Genomic DNA, 19,000 nt, shown 5'->3' with positions numbered 1-19,000 from the left:
TGGGGCAGTACCTAGTCCTTTGCTCTGTTCTGGAAGCTTCATTCTTATAGTGAGGTTCCTGCAGCAGGGACTCCCTGGAGCTGGCCTGTTGCTGCAGGACCCTTCTTCCCACGCCACCCTTATCATGTCTCTTTCCATTCCTGACAGAAGCTCAACTCCTCCACCCACTTACGCCACCCTTGTAATCTGGCACACCCAACCCAGCTGGCCCTTGAACTACTCCCCTGTGCTTCCCGTTCTGGGGGTTGGTGAGCTGGAGGACTTCTACTCTCTCTGTTCTCACGTCTCTGATAATATTACAAACTGTTATAAGTATCACACGGATGTCTACTTTTTAAATACGTCCCTGGAGGACATAGAAATGTTTTTTTTATAATTATGCATGACACCCTGTGATCTCTGGAAGTAAAAGTTAACACATGAACGTAAAGCTATAAGTATCTGGGATGGTCGCGCTGGCATAGCCTAAGGCCAAAGAACATCCTTTGTGCAATCGTTCTGAATATACTATTGGGCGTAGCAGACCCTGGAATTAGATGCCTGAATTCCAGCCTACAGTATTCACTAGGTGATCTTGAGTGAGTTAATTTCCCTATGCCTCAATATCCTCTGAAAAATGGAGATCTAACATTGTATCTAACCCACAGGGTTGATGTGAGAATTATATGCAAGCATCCATGTAAAAAATTTCGAAGAGTTCATGACCCATCATAAGCACACAGTAAACATTGGCAAGCATTATAATTGGGGTTAATTTTTGTTGTTGTTGTTTTAGCTCTTGCAGTGGTAATTTGCAATCAAAAGATATTTTCATGGACCGAGATCAGACTTTTCGTAAATTTTATACATGGAGGCTCTGATTTGTCATCATTAAAATGACAATTTGTGGGCGAATAATGTAACAATTTAATTGCTACCGGCTATTACAGAAAGAACAGAGGCAGCCTAAATATCTGCCTGATAAGTATGTGCCCATGGGAGTCAAATACCTCTTGCAGTGCCGTGTAAAGTTTTATTGGCCAGAATAGAGCAAGGTGATAAGACAGTTGAGCCATCGCAGTTTTCTGTTCCATAACCTTGATCCCAGCAGATGTATTGCCTGGATCCTGTCTTCATTTACACGTAGCACTCATACCAATTCATTATAAATAGGCATAGTACTCAATGTGCAATAGAAATTTCTTACTAATAAAAATAAAGAAGGGGCGCCTGGGTGGTGCAGTCGGTTAAGCGTCCGACTTCAGCCAGGTCACGATCTCGCGGTCCGTGAGTTCGAGCCCCGCGTCGGGCTCTGGGCTGATGGCTCAGAGCCTGGAGCCTGCTTCCGATTCTGTGTCTCCCTCTCTCTGCCCCTCCCCCGTTCATGCTCTGTCTGTCTCTGTCTGTCTCTCTCTGTCTCTCTCTGTCCCAAAAATAAATAAAAAACGTTGAAAAAAAAAAATAAAGAAATTTCTTATTAAAATGTTTTTTCTTTTTAGAATTTCATTAATGAACACTTTGCTGAAACAAATTTATTCTTCAATTTCAGCAAAACAGCATCATCTGGCAAATAAAATTAACATTATTAAAGAGAATGTTATTAGTTTATGGTTTCGTTTATATTTAATCTGTAATTTCTTTTTGATTTTCAATGATACAAATATAATGATATTGTGGACGCAAAGTTATATAAATATCATTCAAGTGAGTTACGCCCAGGTTTTTTTTAGGGTTTATATTTCAGTCACATTTTGGTAGATAGTAATGTAAGACAATACAGGGGGCTCTGTGATCCATCAGTCAGGTAGGGAAACGCTATAGGAGAGTTCCCACCAGCCTGGCTTCCTCAGGGTCCCCTGTGAGACTCTCTTTATGCTTTCATTTCTGCCATTCCTTACCTAGAAAAAGCCACAGTTATTCCCTCCACATATTCAAATTCTAAGCACCTGTCTGGGATCAGCTGAAGTCCTGACATTTCTTGACAAGGTCCATTTTCATTTCTGGCGTCAGCCCTCCAACACTTAGAAATTTGTTCCACAAATGTAACGTTTAGTTATACAGCCCCCACTGTTGTTGCTGCTGCCTACACGGGTGAAGGTCTCATCTCTCCAACCAGGTTTTAAGATTGCTAAGCATGAGATTATACCTGGGATTTTATATACATCTCATACTCTAATCATAATGTGGCCCCCTGGTAAGTACCGGGCACTGATTGAGCATCACTTTATTCACTTATTTATCACTTTTTTTTCAATGTTTATTTATTTTTGAGAGAGAGACAGAGAGAGACAGAGAGACAGAGAGACAGAGACAGAGCTTGAGCAGGGAAGGGGCACAGAGAGAGGAAAACAGAATCCTCCGAAGCCGGCTCCAGGCTCTAAGCTGACAGCACAGAGCCCGAAGTGGGGCTCGAAGTCATGGACCACGAGATCATGACCTGACAGAAGTCGGACGCTTAGCCAACTGAGCCACCCAGGCACTCCAGAGCATCACTTTATCGCCAGAACCCGAGTCACATATTGATCCCGGGTTTGTTTTGGAGTTTGTTTAAGTTTTGGTCAAAAATATCTAATCTAAGACCTTGGATGGTTCCTGAAGCAAGGATACATTTCCGGTCCACACGGCACTGAAGCTAGGCCACACAAACTTGAATGAAGCAGGGGATCTCTGGCCTACCTCTAGACCATTTTGCTCTTTCTCTTTCTCAAGCCAGACTTATGATATTTTCTGTAAGCAACCGCTCAGCACAAGACTCAGATGTGTCTTACGCAAAGACGTGTGGGGGGAGAGAAAGAGAGAGAGAGAGAGCGTGTGCTCGTGTGAATCTCGGTTTCTCTGTTCATAAAATATACAGATAAGATTGGGAGACATCCAAAATCCCTTTCTGCTCTAAAATTCTAGGAAATGCTGGCACCCATGCCCATTAATTTGACATTAACATCCACAACTCAATGTGGGTGTGTGCCAGAATTTCACCTGCTGATAATATACTGGGAAGTTGAGTTGGATAGTTTAAGGACTGTACTTTAAAAGTTTGGTTTGGCTTTTCTCTCCGCATTAGCGTTGTACTTAGCACTTAGGAATCCATGCTATAAAGCAAGTAGATGATTGAACTTAACTCTTGGCTTTTTTCAGTTGTTCAGAAACTGAGCTGCATTTCCTGGCTCTCAAACTTCGTAAACTCATCAGATTTTGGTGCAGAGCAATGTCATTAAAATAACAGTCCTCGGTGGAAAACACTAGCAGCGTTCATAGCGAAATGCTGAAACAGTAACTGATGTTTTTAAACTGTGAATTGGAGGCATTTATCTACGTCACACACACATATACATTTAGACAGACGTGGACGGTAAACGCTTAGATTTCTCAGGTAGTTGTCCTTCCATTTCTTCTGGAAGCTGCTTTCAGTCTTGTTGCAGAAGTGCATTCCGTCTCTGCTTGCTGTGCCTTGGAAAGTAATAACTGTTCCAAACTGCTTTCCCTAAGGAGCTGTTGGAAGGTCCAAAGTGTCCTCATTAGAAACCTTGCACTGAACCACACAAATCCTGCCATTGTGGCTGGTGCTCGCATGTGGGACTATTACTTCATGCACAATGACATGGGACCGAAAACATGTGAACAGGAAGCCAAACCCAAGAGAGAGTTGGGGAACTTCCAGCTTTCCGAACTGAGGCAGAATCCGGCGATATTCCGCACTCAGGTGTCTGGGGGACTGCACAGCTGCAGCCTATCCACTCTTCAAACACTGCTCAGGACAGCGCAGTGGCTCTGGTGGCACCCCGCCTGGAGTAAATCATCATGTCAGCAGACCCAAAACGACTGTGGAGAGTGGAGCACTTGCTTATGAAGCCAAGACTTTAAATGGCTTGAGTAGCCTACGTGTGGGATGGTCAGCACCATATATGGAAGCTCACTACATTCTTCAAGCTTCCTCTTGTGCTAATGGGGATTCCCCCAAATGTATCTTGCTCCTTCTTTAAATAATAAACGTTTGCAGGATGCAAGTTCATCTTATGCTAAAATATATTGAGGGTGATTATTTTGTATAATGGAGATAGTAACAGTTCCTTTTTGGAATTTTTCTTTTTCTTTTCTTTCTTTCTTTTTTTAATGTCGGAAGCAGTTTGGTAAAAATAGAAACCTTTTTCATCATTTCAAGAGCCCAAAATAATTTCTGAAGTTTGGGGGATTTTGAAGTGAACCATCAGAGGCCAGATGGGATTCAGCTTATAACCAAATATATCTTTCTGATGAGTGATAAACCTCTTTATATTCAGAAGTGGAAATAGCTTCTTAAAATCTGTTTTTAAATATGTTGATACAGTTTACCTACCAGACAGAAATATTATATGACTTTGTGAGACTAGTCATGAAGTCTGGGGCTAAGCCCGTTTCATAATAAGTGGTGTTTGCTCTGAAGCATTCAGGTGGGGAAGGCACTCTGAAATGCGGGAAATCCGAGCGAGGCTTTGCCATAGAAGATTAAGTGCTGAGTGTAGAAAGGGTGGAAGGTAGAAGAAAACGAAGGTAATCAAGTAATCAGACCTCAAAGATTTAAAATGTCACAGCTTCCTGTTAATCAGATTGTTTTCTATTCATTCTAAATGTTAAAATTCTTCCAGTTGTCATCTTTGAAAAATTAGCAAATGTTATCCACCCGTTCTCTCCAGTTACGTATCATTCAAGCATATAGGAAGAACTTCCCTTGTCACACCGAAGAAGGAAATGGTTGTAGGCTGAGTAACGGCAAAGTAGATAATCACCAACTTTGCCTTAGTCTTAGAAATTACCTCCTTTTCTCTAGTTTCTGAGTGTATCCCCTAATTCAAGAGCAGTGGAAAAGTCTGCTGTGGAAGGGCTTCTTCTTCATGATCCAATATTCTTTAAGAATATGTGTTCTTTCTCAGCAAGTATTCTACTAGCCCAGATCTTTTTTTTCCGAGTCTCTACTCATTCCTGATGGCTCAGAGGAAGTACAGATTAGTCTTTTTAAGGGTATGCATGGCTATTGGCAAGACTGCCCTAGACATGGCCTTCCTGTTGAAAAGTTAATGGAAAAACAATCCACTCAACAGCACGGTTGCAAGATGAAAGGGCAGAGCCCAGTGAGTCTAGATATTGACATTTCTTGGGGGCACCAAGCAGAATAGGGAGGGCTTAAACTTTGTCTCTCCTCAAAAGCCACCACCCCAAATCTGGCAACTTTTACACTTTTTTAAGAACTACTTTTGATTTTTACTCAATGTTGGAGTCTACCCTCTCACTGACACCTCAACTCAACATCTCCCCTCCCCCACCACCCCTCCAAACGAACTCAATTTTATTACAAACTTGTGCCTCCTCTTGTTTTATGGTATTCCATCGTAGCTACCCGGGTGAGCCCAAAACTAACACAGATCTTTCCTTTTTCTTTCACTCCCTCATTCAGCCCCCAAGCTGAGAATGTCGTACCTTCTAAATAGTTCTGGAATCTGCACCCTATTGTCCACCTACACAGCTCAGGACCTCAGCATTTCTCACGGAAAACTACAATAGCCTTTTTGTTTTTTTCAATAGATGTCCTTTTTTTTTTTTTTTTTTTTTAATGTTTATTTATTTATTTCCAGAGAGAGGGAGAGCATATGAGCGGGGGAGGGCCAGAGGAGGAGGGAGAAAGCGAGAATCCCAAGCAGGCTCCGTGTGGTCAGTGCAGAACCCAACGGAAGGCTTGATCCCATGAACCGTGAGATGGTGACCTGAGCCAAAACCAAGAGTCAGACGCTTAACCGACAGAGCCACTCAGGTGCTCCCCTACAACAGTCTATCAACTGGTCTTCTAGTTTATAGTATTGCCAGCCCCCTGGGCCTTTGCTCAACCCCCACTCCATACTGGATACTAACTCCTGTATGTAAAACCTTCCTGAAACAAAAAAATCCTATCTACTTGCTGCCTCCTCAGCCCCATGCAAAGTCCTCCCTTAACTCCCACTGGTTAAAAAGTGATCCTGAAAGTGCTAGGGTTGGTGACTTAAGAAGCTTGTGCTATAATGCTTCCGTCACTGGGATGGGTTCGGTACAAACAAATGCAATAATAGTCTATTAAACCAAACGATATCTTACTGGTGCAGTTGGTTTGCATTTCAGCCCAAGTTTTTTGTATAACGATCTGAACCTATAAAACAGATTTTTTGCAGATCGTGAGCTGGTCCGTGCATGAGTTTGAGTTTTACTACAGTACTAGGTCCAAGCACTTCGGCATGAGGCACCAGGATACTCATGATTGGGCCCCTGACTAAATCCCCAGCCCCTCCTAGAGGCAACACTCTGGCATTAACTGAAATCAGCTCCTCACCCCACGCTTTCTCACACCTTCTTCTCTCCCAATGCTCTTCTCTTCTACGAAGTCCTGCCACACCTCTTGCTGATCCTTTAAAACTCACACTCACCGTGTCACTGCGAAACTTCCTTTGACTGACACCAGGCAGAAATAATCACTCTAGCTTCACTTCTGTCACTTCATCTGAAACACACTTCTATTTTTACAGGTATCGCACTGTTAAGAAAATTATCAGTCATTTCAAACTGTCTCCTCAGGCTATCAATTCTCCCAGGGCAGGATATTAATCTTATTCACCTTTGTATCACTAGTGCTTAGCATAGCACGCAATGCATAGTAGATGTTCAATAAATGAATGAACTGAATCAAACATAATAAAGTACATGGAAAAACCCTAAGGAGTGCCTGGGTGGCTCAGTTGGTTAAGTGTCCAACCTCGGCTCAGGTCATGATCCCACAGTCCGTGAGTATGAGCCCTGTGTCGGGCTCTGTGCTGAAGGCTCAGACTCTGGAGCCTGCTTCAGGTTCTGTCTCCCTCTGTCTCTGCCCCTCCCCCTCTCACATTCTGTCTCTGTCTCTGTCTCTCTCTCTCAAAAATAAACATTAAAAAAATTGTTTTAAAAAGCCCTAAAATTGACTGAAACACTGCTATTTTCAGACACTGTGCTGGGTGTTTCACATATATTATTCCCTTTTAGTCCTTTCAACAATCCTGCCTTTGGGGAAAGTAGTATTGAACTTATTTTATAGATGTGAAACCTGAGGCTAAAAATCTTAAAGATCTTGCCGCTGGTCATATTCAGGTAATGGCAAAAGCAAGCCTCAAATCTGGACCCCATCGTGGTTTGTACTCTTTCTACTATGACTGAGTATGCCTTTGAAGCTAACGTTGAGATTATGTGGCCGATCCTTGTAATTACATTAGCTAGCAGATAGAATTTAGTGTTCACAGATCACTTTTAAATTTAGGGGTAAAAGCAACTAGAATCCAGTCTCATTTTCAACTTTAATTATGCCTTAGAATTTCTTGGAAGCCACAGAGAATTCTAAGTGGAAATGTCATTTAAAAAGATTCTTTAAAAACAGACATAATTTTATAATGTATCCTATGTTTGCTGAATAAATAGCTCTATGGCATTCTGAAATCTGATATGAAATCTTTCCGCCTGGCCCATTTTGGATGTCATGCTATCATGTAAAATTCCGAGCACTAGATAGATACAACAAATGTAAGAGTATATATGTTTAAATATATATTTAATTGTCCTGAACTCTCACATATGTATGTGTATAAACATACACACAAACACGCACATTTATACATACTCGTTATATGGGGTTTTTGCATCTGTGTATCTAAAGATAAAGAAAATCAAGCTCAGCGGACACATCATAGATAGCACTTCTGGCACTAAAAGTGAGAGGCCTTGTTTTTCTACATTATTGCCAATTTCTAAGTCTCGGTTTTCTTACCTGAGTAAAGACAGTAATTTTCTATATGCCATACTTAAGCCAAGTTGTAATCATGGTTCTGTAAATGCAAATTGCACAAGTCCCCAGAATAGAACTTTCTTTAAGTTCTAGTTTGTGTTCAGAAATTGTATCTTTCTTCGTGTTGTTCCAGGGTTTTAAGGTCACTTTTTGTTGAAAGACAGTTTCTCAAAGCAGTGAGCATCATCCCTGAGAAAAATACTCTGTGAATTCAGCATTCTTTACGAGAACCGTTTAATAACAGAGCTTTGGGGTTTGCCAGGGCCTGAGAAGTTAGTGTCCATGTTCCTTTAATATTAAGACCTTTCAGCTATGCGGTGAAAAACTTAATAACAATTCACATGTCCACTACAGTTACAGTGCTTTTGTAGAGTTTATACAAGCCCGTGCAAGTTTTCAAGCCTACACCGAGAGACGGGATTTATTTCAGAGTGTGAAAAGAAACTTCCAACAATTCCATTTATCTGAAATTGTGAGCACTGCAAGCAGAGAACCTGAAGATTAAAGTCCCTCCATCCTTTCTGGTTGCCTAACAAGGCAGGCGAAGAACCAGGATTCCTCTCTAGGGTGACGAGATGTGTGTGGGACGGCCAGACATGACCAGGAGGTGGTGAAAGTGGCCAATTTCAGCACCTGGCCGGGGTGCTCTTTCGTTCAGTGCATTATCAACCCAAACTTCTTTCCCCTCCCATGGTCTTTGGGAGGGACCCTACTGGGTGGAGGACCTTTGGCCAGAAGCACACTTTCCATCACCCAAGAACCAGAGCTGAGCGGGGGAAACTGACTCCTGAGGAATAGATAATATGAGGTGGACCAGGGCAGCGAGGAAAGTTTCCTTCCTTTCTAAAGAAAAAGCAGAGCATCATACTTACAAAAGCCGCCTTCAAAATCTTCTCTAGAGAACAAGCTCTGGGAACTGAGAGCGTGCAGAGGAGGAGAGATAAGGTGGCAGCGGGACTTCCTTCCTCCTCCCGAGGGCGAGAGTCATTGTTCCTTATCTCCCCTGACCTCCGAGGCGCGGGGAGCCAGGGAGGCCCGGCCTCTGACCCGCGCCGCCCTCCCCTCTGGCCTCCGCGCCCGGGCTTGGGGTTTCCTCTTTGCCGCTACAGCCGCCCGAAGATTCATTAGGGACTGTCTGCGAAGTGCTTGCAAGATGAAGAGGGTTATATAAGCCCGCGTATTATTATCATCACACACCCCCATAGAACCAGGGCTGCCAGACAAACAAAAGGCAGTTCCAAGAAGAGGAGGAGCAGAGGCAGAAGTTACTCTGGGGGTGAATCTCGGGACACCGCCGAACCGACTGGGAAGGAAAAAAAGGCAACTCAGTGTTGTATGCAAACGTCGGCAAACAAACAGTGAGCTGCAGCTGGCCGGCCGGCGACGGGGGCAGGCTCCTCGGAGGGCGGGCGGTTCCGGCTCCCCGCCCCGGGCGCCCGCACGGTAGCCGCCTGTGGCGGGACGCAGTGGACGGGGAAGATGTGGTGTTTGCAAAGGCGGGCGTTCCAGAGACCAAGTGCTGAGCAAACACTCATGTTTCTGAGACTCAGACCAGGTGTTTGCCGCTGCTTCTCTACGCCCTCTCTTGTTTTCCCGGTGAAGGCTTGCAGGGAGCTCCCTGCTCCGGGGCTGAACTTTAGTCCCCCAGTTGCAATCTCTGTGGGTCTCGTGGTTTCTTTCTCTCTTTCTCTCTCTCTTTTTTTTTTTTCCCTCTGTGGGAGCAATAGACCGAGCCAGAGGGTTCTTTCCCGCCTCCCTGGAGCTTGGGTCTGAGAAAGTTCTGATTCACTCTGAGCATCAATCTTCCTTGCTGACTCTCCCTCCCCAACTTGCTACCTCCTATTTTTTTTTTTTTTTTTAAGATTCTTTTTGTCCTGCCCTGTTCCCGGCCCTGCTCCCCATCTCCCCAACTCCTAAGGAACTTTCTCATCCTGGTATTTAGAACTCCCGTTTATTTGTCTCCGCGCTCCTGACCAACCTCCCAGCCCTCGCTTGGCCTCACCTACCCCAGCACATTAGAATATGAATCATGCTCTAAAGATGGCCTTTCAGTTCCTTCGCTTCCTAGCCTTACTCACATCCTCCTCCTTAGTCTGGAATGTCTGCACTCCCGTTTCCTTCAAAGCTTAGTTAAATCCCAACTTCCCCACAGAATCCTTCCCAAATTTCTCCTCTTTTGTCTGCCGGCTCTGCTTCTCTGCTGTATTTCAGTGGCCATCTGTCTCCCTCTAGGCTCCGAGACTTATGTGGTTCCCCAGGATGGCCTAGGGGACCGGGGCCTGTGTCAAGCAGGCGCTTAATGAATGTTTCCTGAATTTAACCGACAGCCGACCTGATCTCACCTGGCCCATCAGTCTGGGAGCCGAAGGGGCCCTGGGTAACGTCCGTGGGCTCAGGTGAACGCAGCCACGTGGTGGCAAAATATTGATGGTGGACCTGGGCATTAGGCTTAGAGGGGTTTGTGCATAACCTTTTTTGTTTGTTTGTTTTTTAAAGGAAAGCTTTACAAAACACGGAAAGGGGCATCCAGACTTTACCAGAGCCAGCCTCCCCTCAGGTGTAAGTTCGCGAGGGTAACAGAATGGCCGGCATCCACTGAGCCTCTGCTACTACATTTAGAAAACCTATAAAGTGGAGCTTACTTAATAGAATGCCAGGAAAATTCCCCAAAGGTGAGATTTTCAGAAATCAGACTTCTGGGATGCATTTTACAGGGGGGGGGGGGTACCCCTCCGCTATTGAAAGAACCACAGGCTATCACAACAGCAATTGCACAAACGAACAACAGCTCCCTGGTGAATCGTTTTATGATACAGGGTGAAATATAGACCGTGAGCTGTCAGGTACTGAATTTCTTGTGGCTTAGCATTAAAGTGTTCTTAATGACATCCCCCCTGATATTCTCTGGTGAAGGCAACGTGCTTTAAATTCCATCTGTGGTGGTTGGATCGACCACGGCGTCATTTAAGAGACTTGGGGTGTATCTACACAGTACATGCTCTCCAGTGCACACAAAATGTTCAGTCAGTTAGAAGAATTTTCCCGCCTCCACTAATTGGGAACAATGAAAACCAATTCAGGTTCTAAAGGGAAATGTTTGCCTCAAGTTCTTGAGGTTTTGGCTTTAGGAATGACAGAAGTCTCGTGGCAATTTAGCAGTTCAAGTATAGGATATTTCCTCAATCAGAGCCATGACGTTTATTCTAGCTCCCATTTGCGAGACCCTACTAGGTTCCAGACACTGGCTAGATGCTTCACGTGCATTCTTAACGCAGCAGTTGTCCTAAAACAGAACTATTTTTATCTTCACTTTGCAGATGGAGAAACTGGTAACTCAGGTCAGGAAGTGGCAGAACGAGGATTTGAACCCACATCTATCTGTCTACCCAGCCTACAATTTTTCCATTCTGCTGAAAGCTGGGAGGAACCTTAGGCAGTGTCTCATCGGCTGGTTTTCAAACCGGATTCTAAGGAACGCAAGGCTCTCCAGGAAGTGCTTTAGGAATCTTTGGGGAAGAACTGGGAAAGAGGACACGTGTCGGGAGGCCAGGTAAGTTGGGCTTGGCCCCAGTCATTGGATTCAAACAAAGAAGCTTCATTTCTATCTGTTTTATAGAGTGACTTTAAGTTTTGTTTGAAATAAGGGTTTTGCTACTAAAAAGTTATTTTAAAACTCTTGATCTAGGGGCTCCTAGGTGGCTCAGTAGGTTAAACATCCGACTCCTGGGGGCACCTGAGTGGCTCAGTCAGTTAAGCTTCTGACTTCAGCTCAGGTCATGACCTTGGAGTTCACAAGTTCGAGCCCTGCGTTGGGCTCTCTGCTCCAGCTCAGAGCCTGGAGCCTACTATGAATTCTGTGTCTCCCTCTCTCTCTGCACCACCTCCCCCACTCGTGCTCTGTCTCTCTTTTTTAAAAATAAATAAACATTAAAAAAATGAAAAAAAGAAGAAAACATCTGACTCTTGCTTTCAGCTCAGGTCATGATCTCGGAGTTTTGTGGGTTCAAGCCCCACTTTGGGTTCTGTGCAGGCAGCATGGAGCCTGTTTGGGATCCTCTGTCCCTCTCTCTGACCCTCCCCCACTTGGGCTGTGTCTCGAAAATAAATAAATAAACTAAAAAAAACCCAAAAAACAAAACCAACCTTCTTGATATAGTTTAACTTCCTCCTGAAAAAGTCCAGAGAGATTAAATGTCTTGCCCCAAATTTTATAATAGGCCCAGCATTAACTTCAGATGTCCAAGCCCTTTCTGAAACCACTGGCCTCCCTGTACCCTTTATCTCTTTGCTTCTTAAACAGCAGGGAAAGTGAGAGATCATCTGACCTGACTGTCTTTCCTGACAGAATTCTTCATGAAAAATGGAAGGCAGAAAAACACCTTGGCTTCAGCAAGCTAGACCGTTTTCGGCCATTGGCTGTAAGTCTCAAGTCAGTCAATATTCACCTCGTGACAAATTAAAATCAAGTGAGGAATTAAATATGTAATTTGTCTGGATGGTTTAGGACCCTCTTCCCCTTCTCATTCAAATCAAAGTGAGTGGCAAAGGACGCTTTTGCATGAATCATCTTGCTAATTATATAGGCTTGACTTGAGAGCACTCACTAGAAAACTGTTTACATCCCCCTGTTTATTAATCCAGTCAAAAGCAACTCTTTCAAGGTGCCTGGGTTGCTCAGTTGGTTAAGTGTCTGACTCTTGGTTTTGGCTCGGGTCACGATCTCACAGTTCGTGGGTTTGAGCCCCACATCGGGTTCTGTGCTGAGGGCGCTGAGCCTGCTTGGGATTCTCTCTCTCCCTCTCTCTCTGCCAGTCCCCAGCTTATGCGCATGTATGTGTGAGCTCTCTCTAAATAAATAAATAAATAAATAGACATAAAAAAATAAAAATAAAAAAAAAGCAACTCTTTTTACAAGAGACACGGTGTGTGTGGCAAAGACATTTTTCTTGGAGGGGCCAAATATAGCAAGGGAAAGTGAGCTCCTCCCTTCCCTCGGCAGGCGGAAAGGCTCCCCACCTGGCCAGCTCCTCTACAGCTGCCCCAGCTGCACTCCACCTGGTCCCCAGCCTAGTAAGTCTCACTTCCCTGCCAGACCACACGATCCTTGAAACAAGCCAACTGTATCCCGCCCTGGAATCAAGGTACACTTCATCCTCTTGTTACTACAAAGCCTACCACACCCCCCCCCCCCACACCCTCGCCCTAGCCTTTTCTGTTTCACTGTGTTCCCGAATGCAACCTCTGTGTGGCTCTACAGGCGTGTAGCGTCCGCCTCCCCTGGGCTGGTGGTCTATGTGATTGACAAACCGCTGTTGTTCCCACATGTGCAGTGTCGGACATCCTGCGTCTGGTCATTCTAGAACCTCTTACCCACGGGGTGAAGAGGAGGTGAACAAAACAATGACCAGACATGAATACTGATACTAAATGGAATTTTGCAGAGAACTGGTGCCAAATATCACATCCTTTGGAGTTTTGCTAAGTGTCAGGCTATTTGCAAATAGAAATGAGTTTTAACTGAAATTATGTCAGCCAGAACTGACCTTTATTAATTTCCAGGCCCCAGAGCTTTCCTGTCTGCTCTTTTTAATTTTTATCGTTCTCACCTGGAGATTTTTGGGAGTAACAGCATTGTTCTCTTTCCTGAGAGGACTTAACTTTAGCCCTGCCTGAAGGCAAAAGAATAAAAAGATGACCCTTCCATTCCTGTCATTTAAATCTCTACTAACTGCATTCTTTCTGTAAAATGTAGCAGAAAGAATTTTTCCCATCTCCACAGCCGAAGAGATTATAATAAACAGCTCTTTTTTCCCTCCATTTGAAACATTCCAATATTAATATATTTCCAAATTCTGAGCCCTAGAAACAAAGCTTTAGATGTAATTTCTTTTCCTATTCATGAGATTTACAATAGGAAGGTCGTGTTTGTACTAGATTTTGGTTTGAAATTAATCTTCTTTTCTCCTCGGCATTTCTATAGAATCCAGGCACTTCATTATTTCACAGTCATTTCCAAATATTAAATGCTTGTCATTCTTGAGCAACGATCTAATCTTCCCTTTATGGGTGGAGAAACAAAAATTGTGGAACTTGCAAATCATTGCCAGGGCATAGATCACTGTAAAGGTTATGGCTACCCATTGACTTTCTTTCCTCCACACATTCTTTGACTACAAAGTAAAACTGTAAATTGTTCCCTGAGCGTCATGTATGGCATCCTCTGACTATTAGGATGTATTAACGAAGAGCTCATTTGCATTCTGCCTTACAAGAGACACTTTATGGAGTAAATAAATATATTCGAACTCCACAGCCAACCTCAACGCTGAGGCTGTGCTATATCATCACACCCCCTTTTCTGGCCTGTGCCTCGTACAGATCAGAATATATTCTCAGTTCAGTTGAACAAGGGTTCATTTAACCCACATCTGCTGCTCATCAAACCTCTATTTTAGGAGCGGGGAGTTCTTTTTCAGAGATAGATTCTGTCTGGAAGGTCTACGGCGGCAAATAGTCCTCATTAAATTTCACAACATATATACAGTACCCGCTTTTATGTGATTATAGAACCCAGGCAAAACCCGGCACCCCCACTTCAAAGGATTCCTCACTTGACTAATTCTAAAGAGTAAATTGATTTTCTCATCATTTGTTGTATTTGACAATAGAAAAGCTGACGCAGCAACATTGCTAACATAACAGCTCATTTCTATTCAAGGGGAAGGAATTTGCGTTAATATTCTTAATGACTGGCATCTTTATGAGAAATGTGAAATCATTTATCCTTAGCAATAACCTGACTAGGATTAAAAAGTACTTGGTACTTAGAACGGAAGTCATCTGTCAGGAAAAATTATTTAGACTGATGCAAATTAACTGAATAAATTGGCTTCCTAATTATGGTGTATATATTCAAGTTTGTTAAAACCGGTTTGAACTAAAGCATTTGGAAAGGATCTTTCAAGAAGTGATCTGACATTCTGTTGGAGGAAAAGATAACACATTTATGTCACATTTCCTCAGGACTTCTGGAAATGATTTAAGAAGCCAGGACATGTAAATCAAAGGAAAACACATTGAGTAAGCATGTATGTGTCTTGCTTATTAGGAACGGCAATAATGCCTTACAGAAAACACCGAGAGGTGTGTGTGTGTGTGTTGTGCCCTAGATTCCAAATCAGCAGTCGTGCTTTCCTGGGGGGTTGTTTCCACCCTGTCAAGCCTGGCTTGGGGGTGAGCCCAGGGGATGAGGCTAAGAGATGAGCACTTCAGCCAGCCCATAGCAAACAGTGTGCAGACCAGTCTGTATTCTGTAGGACTTGTTCCACTTTGATACGCACAGTGTGCCGCACCAGTTAGCAAGTTTTTATTGGAAGCTCGGTCTTCTCTTCCTCGCCAGCTTCACAGTGAAACTTCATCTAGCTTTTTACCAAAAAAAAAAAAAAAAAAAAAACTAGTAAGTTGTGGGAAGAAGCACTTTACCAGCATTTGAGATTTAATTAGTCTGGCGGAAGAAAAAAGGCGTAAATTGTAGAAAAATGTAAACTGCTTTCACGTAATTAATGACCCAGTTTTACTGTTTAGCATTTATATGGAACTTTCTTTTGAGAGACAGAATTGATTTTTGGAGACTTGGGTCCAATTCCTAGCTCTACAGGTGTGTAATATTTTCATCTAGCTCTTTGCTTACAACTAGAATGACTAATATAGGAATAACAAAGTCTGAATGTGAATAGCAGTGTCTATCATGTGCTAAGTACTCAGTTATCGTTCAGTTTCTCCTCCTTTTTCTTTTTTTAAAAGTTTATTTTGGGAGAGAACGAGAGTGAGCATGAGAGGGGGAGGGGCAGAGAGAGAGAGAGAGGAAGAAAGAGAGAATCCCAAGCAGGCTCCACACTGTTGGCACAGAGCCCAATGCAGGGCTCAAACTCATGAACCAAGAGATCATGACTGGAGCTGAAACCAAGAGTCGGATGCGTAAGCAACTGAGCCACCCAGGCTCTCCTCCTCCCTTTTCTAACAGTCTTTTAGGGAGTTCGTGTCCTAAGCATGAGTTCAGTATTATTTGCCCTGGGCGAGTAAAAAATCTATTCCTTCTTTCAGTAAGCATTAGTGAAAGGGTGACCCTATAAACAGTTGCTTAAGTTTCCGTGTTTAAATATGAATATTTAATTATGTAAAGGAAAACAATAGGGTTCTCTCAAAGAAGGCAGTGCTTGATAATCATTAATAATAACACGAATGTTATTGTTGTGACTTCAGCCTGGGGGACAAACAGTTATTCAGGGGATTAGGTAAACTCAGGGAGTTCGGGTTTATGTTAGAAATCCTAAGAAAGCTTTTGCTAGAAAACAGTGGGTTAGAGAGACATAGAAAATATGAACAGAGGGAACATCATCCAAGAAATTCAGCATGTGCCAAATTCAGATTATCCCCTCCAGTCTTTTTGTGAACAGGCGGAGGAATAAATTGCGTATGCAAAAAACATATATGCCAGAGAGAGGAGCTGGGGCAAAGCGCAGGGGTGCAGATTGGGCTGAGAAAATGGAAGAGAAAGCAAGAGGTATGTGAGACAGAGCCCTGGACACAGCTAGTGCAGAGTTTGCACTCTTTGGGAGATGCTGGTTAGACGATGTCCGGAGACTGAGACAGGAAAAAGTCTCGTTCTGCAGAATCTGCAAGTACCCATGTCTGGGGCTGGCAGGTGCATTAGTAAGAAGAACGAGAGGCTAAGAGCCAGAGCCTGAGGCAAGGATGATGGACAGCAAAGGGAGTGATAATGGGCAGTTCCCGAAAGGAATTGCTTTATGCTTTAAACTCATGCCAAGTTAAATAACCTGAGACCTGATATGTGACTGACTTCCACGAATGCAGTTTTTACCCTGAAATTTCCTTACACTGCAGTAAGGTTAAGTTGTGCACTTAAGGTGTCCGTGTGCTGTGCTAGGGTGCAGGGCCAGGACAGGGGTCGTATTACTAATAGAGGAAGGAGGAAGGTGAATGTGGTCTTCTCAGCTCAGCTAACCGTTCTTATTTGAGGAATAATGTATACAGATGAGTATTACCAAAACCTTTGGAGTGGGAAGAAATCACAAAAGGGATGGCTCAAAGCGTGGGTTGGAAGAAGAGAGGGAAAAGTGTGTGTCGTATATCCCACCACCTGTCTTGAACTCCTCTTTTCTCTTCCTGGTTTCTTCTTGTGTCACTGCTCAGTGGGCACCTGTCAGGGCACCTTAGAAAGCCAGCTGGGTTCACCTCTTTTTTCCCCAACTGGTTATAGCAAAGAGAAAAACTCATAAAGTCCGATTAGTAGTGAGACTGGGCATCTCTTTTTGTCATATAGACAAGAGATGATAATCCAAGAGGTTATCCAGATGGTCAAAAGCCGTATCTGTCAGATTATCGACAAAGCACTTCAACTTTCTAGGGGAAGGCTTTTTAAAAAAACGAAATTTGTTTTCTGTTATTATTTCTTTTTTTCTGGCTGTGAAAGGTGTGCTTTGCTGTGAAGCCAGGTTTGGTGAATTGAACCAATTTAATTTTTAGGTCTTGTGTTTAACTATTTAGATCATGACATCTTAAAAGCTTTTTAGAGAACTCCAAACATCATTCATTCATTTAACAAACATTTATTCAATGCATAATGTGTGTTGGGGGCTGCTGCTGATGTAAATGAGATGTGGTACCTGCTTTTTCATACATTTGCTTTTCCATACAAACTATGTTCTTGGAAAGAATTCTGTCACTCACAGAATTAAAAAAAATTACTGATGTATGATAAAGAAATTGGTTTAAAATATCATCTGAGCTTAAAGAAAAAAATGGGAATGTGGAATAAGGACAATTTAATTAATGATAGGGGATCTGGAGTACTCCAGATGCTGATTTGATCCCTATAGGTCAACCATATCAGTTAACTTAGTCAAGCTCTCAGATCCCGTTTCGTTGTTTGCATCATGTAGACTCCAGGTCATAGAGTTGTTGAAAAAAACTAAATTCGATAATGTATATAAAGCACTTACTTGTACATGGAAGGTAGGTACTTAAGAAGTCTTACCTGTTATTATACATTATATTAGTAAATAAAACATAGGCATCTTTTTCAGTCATTTTGTTTTGTTCTTTAAGAGAAGGGTTTTTTTTTGTTTGTTTGTTTGTTTTTTCTATTGCTAAATACAACATGAGCCCAAGAAGTTTTAGATATATGGTCATTAGGGTATGAAAAAGCATTGTAATGTCAAGAGGATATAATGGAAAGAGTAGTGGTTCTGGAATTTGAGGACTTGAGTATCTGACTGTAGAATATGACTCTGCCATTTAGTAGCTATGAATAAGAATGATATGTTACCTTAATAGCCTGTTTCTTAATCTGTAAAATGGGTTCAATACAGCCTGTGTTATCAACTTCATCCAAGGAGTTATGAGGACCAAATAAAGTAGAATTGTCAAAATGATTTGTAATGGGTAATATAATAATAAGTTGTCCTGGGCTATGGTACTGATTACTGGTGATTGATTGGAGAAAGGTGTGGTTGTGGTTTCTAAATACTTTAAGTGGAAATTACTTTTCAATTTATATAGAAATAAATTATAGGTTTGTGGGAGGTGTGGAGAAATAGAAGACCTGGATCCCATTCTCCACTGTGCCTCTGATCAGCTCTATTTGTGTATGTGAATTATTTAACTCCTCTGTGTTCCTGTATTTTAAAAACTTTTGTAAATAAAAATTTGTAAAAAAAAATTGAAAATAATTACCAAAAAACAAACAAACAAACAAACAAACCCACTGAGGCTTGGAGAATTGAGCTACCTTGTAGAAAAGTAGCAAGATAATTTACTCAGATTCATCTATTGTTAACAATTGGCCCCAATTCCTTTATCAATTGCTCACTTGCTATCTCTGCCCCCCACTGAAATATATATGCATATATTATATATATATATATATATTATATATATATATAATACATGTATAATATATATACATTATATATATATATATATTTTCCTTGAACTTGATGAGAGTAATTTGAAAACATCATGGTCTTATACCCCTAAATATTTTTCAGTATATATTGCCTAAGAATGTGGCTCTGTTTCTTATTCTTTAAAAGGGGCACAGATGCTTAGCTGTGTGACATGCTCCACAGGGTTGCCGAAATCAAATAAACAATTGAAAGCACCTTCAGGGCACTTGGGTGGCTCAGTCAGTTA

The 19,000-nt window shown here is 42.5% G+C and overlaps 1 protein-coding gene and 1 long non-coding RNA gene across 6 annotated transcripts in view; one reads left to right on the top strand and one right to left on the bottom strand.

Annotated features, from left to right (window-relative positions):
* Positions 1-19,000, bottom strand: part of SULF1 (sulfatase 1) — a 177,204-nt gene that overhangs the window by 143,276 nt on the left and 14,928 nt on the right. Inside the window, exon 1 of one of the 5 annotated variants that reach the window (XM_053896525.1) lies at positions 8,659-8,883. The exons of the other annotated variants lie outside the window; for them this stretch is intronic. The gene's annotated coding sequence lies outside the window, so the exon portion shown is untranslated. Of the gene's footprint in view, positions 1-8,658; positions 8,884-19,000 lie in introns of those variants that run through there. 5 annotated transcript variants of the gene reach the window in all.
* The window catches only part of LOC109269321 (uncharacterized), a 58,189-nt gene continuing 48,232 nt past the window's right edge, over positions 9,044-19,000 (top strand). Inside the window, exons 1-3 of the long non-coding RNA XR_008420047.1 lie at positions 9,044-9,144; positions 10,283-10,458; positions 11,104-11,336. This is a non-coding gene — a long non-coding RNA (uncharacterized LOC109269321). The remainder of the gene's footprint in view (positions 9,145-10,282; positions 10,459-11,103; positions 11,337-19,000) is intronic.

The sequence above is a fragment of the Panthera pardus genome, unplaced genomic scaffold, assembly GCF_024362965.1.
Source record: "Panthera pardus isolate Hobbes unplaced genomic scaffold, ASM2436296v1 HiC_scaffold_7, whole genome shotgun sequence".
Classification (NCBI taxonomy): domain Eukaryota; kingdom Metazoa; phylum Chordata; class Mammalia; order Carnivora; family Felidae; genus Panthera; species Panthera pardus.
Note: the sequence above shows the minus strand (reverse complement) of the source record. Positions and strands in the feature narration are given on the sequence as shown.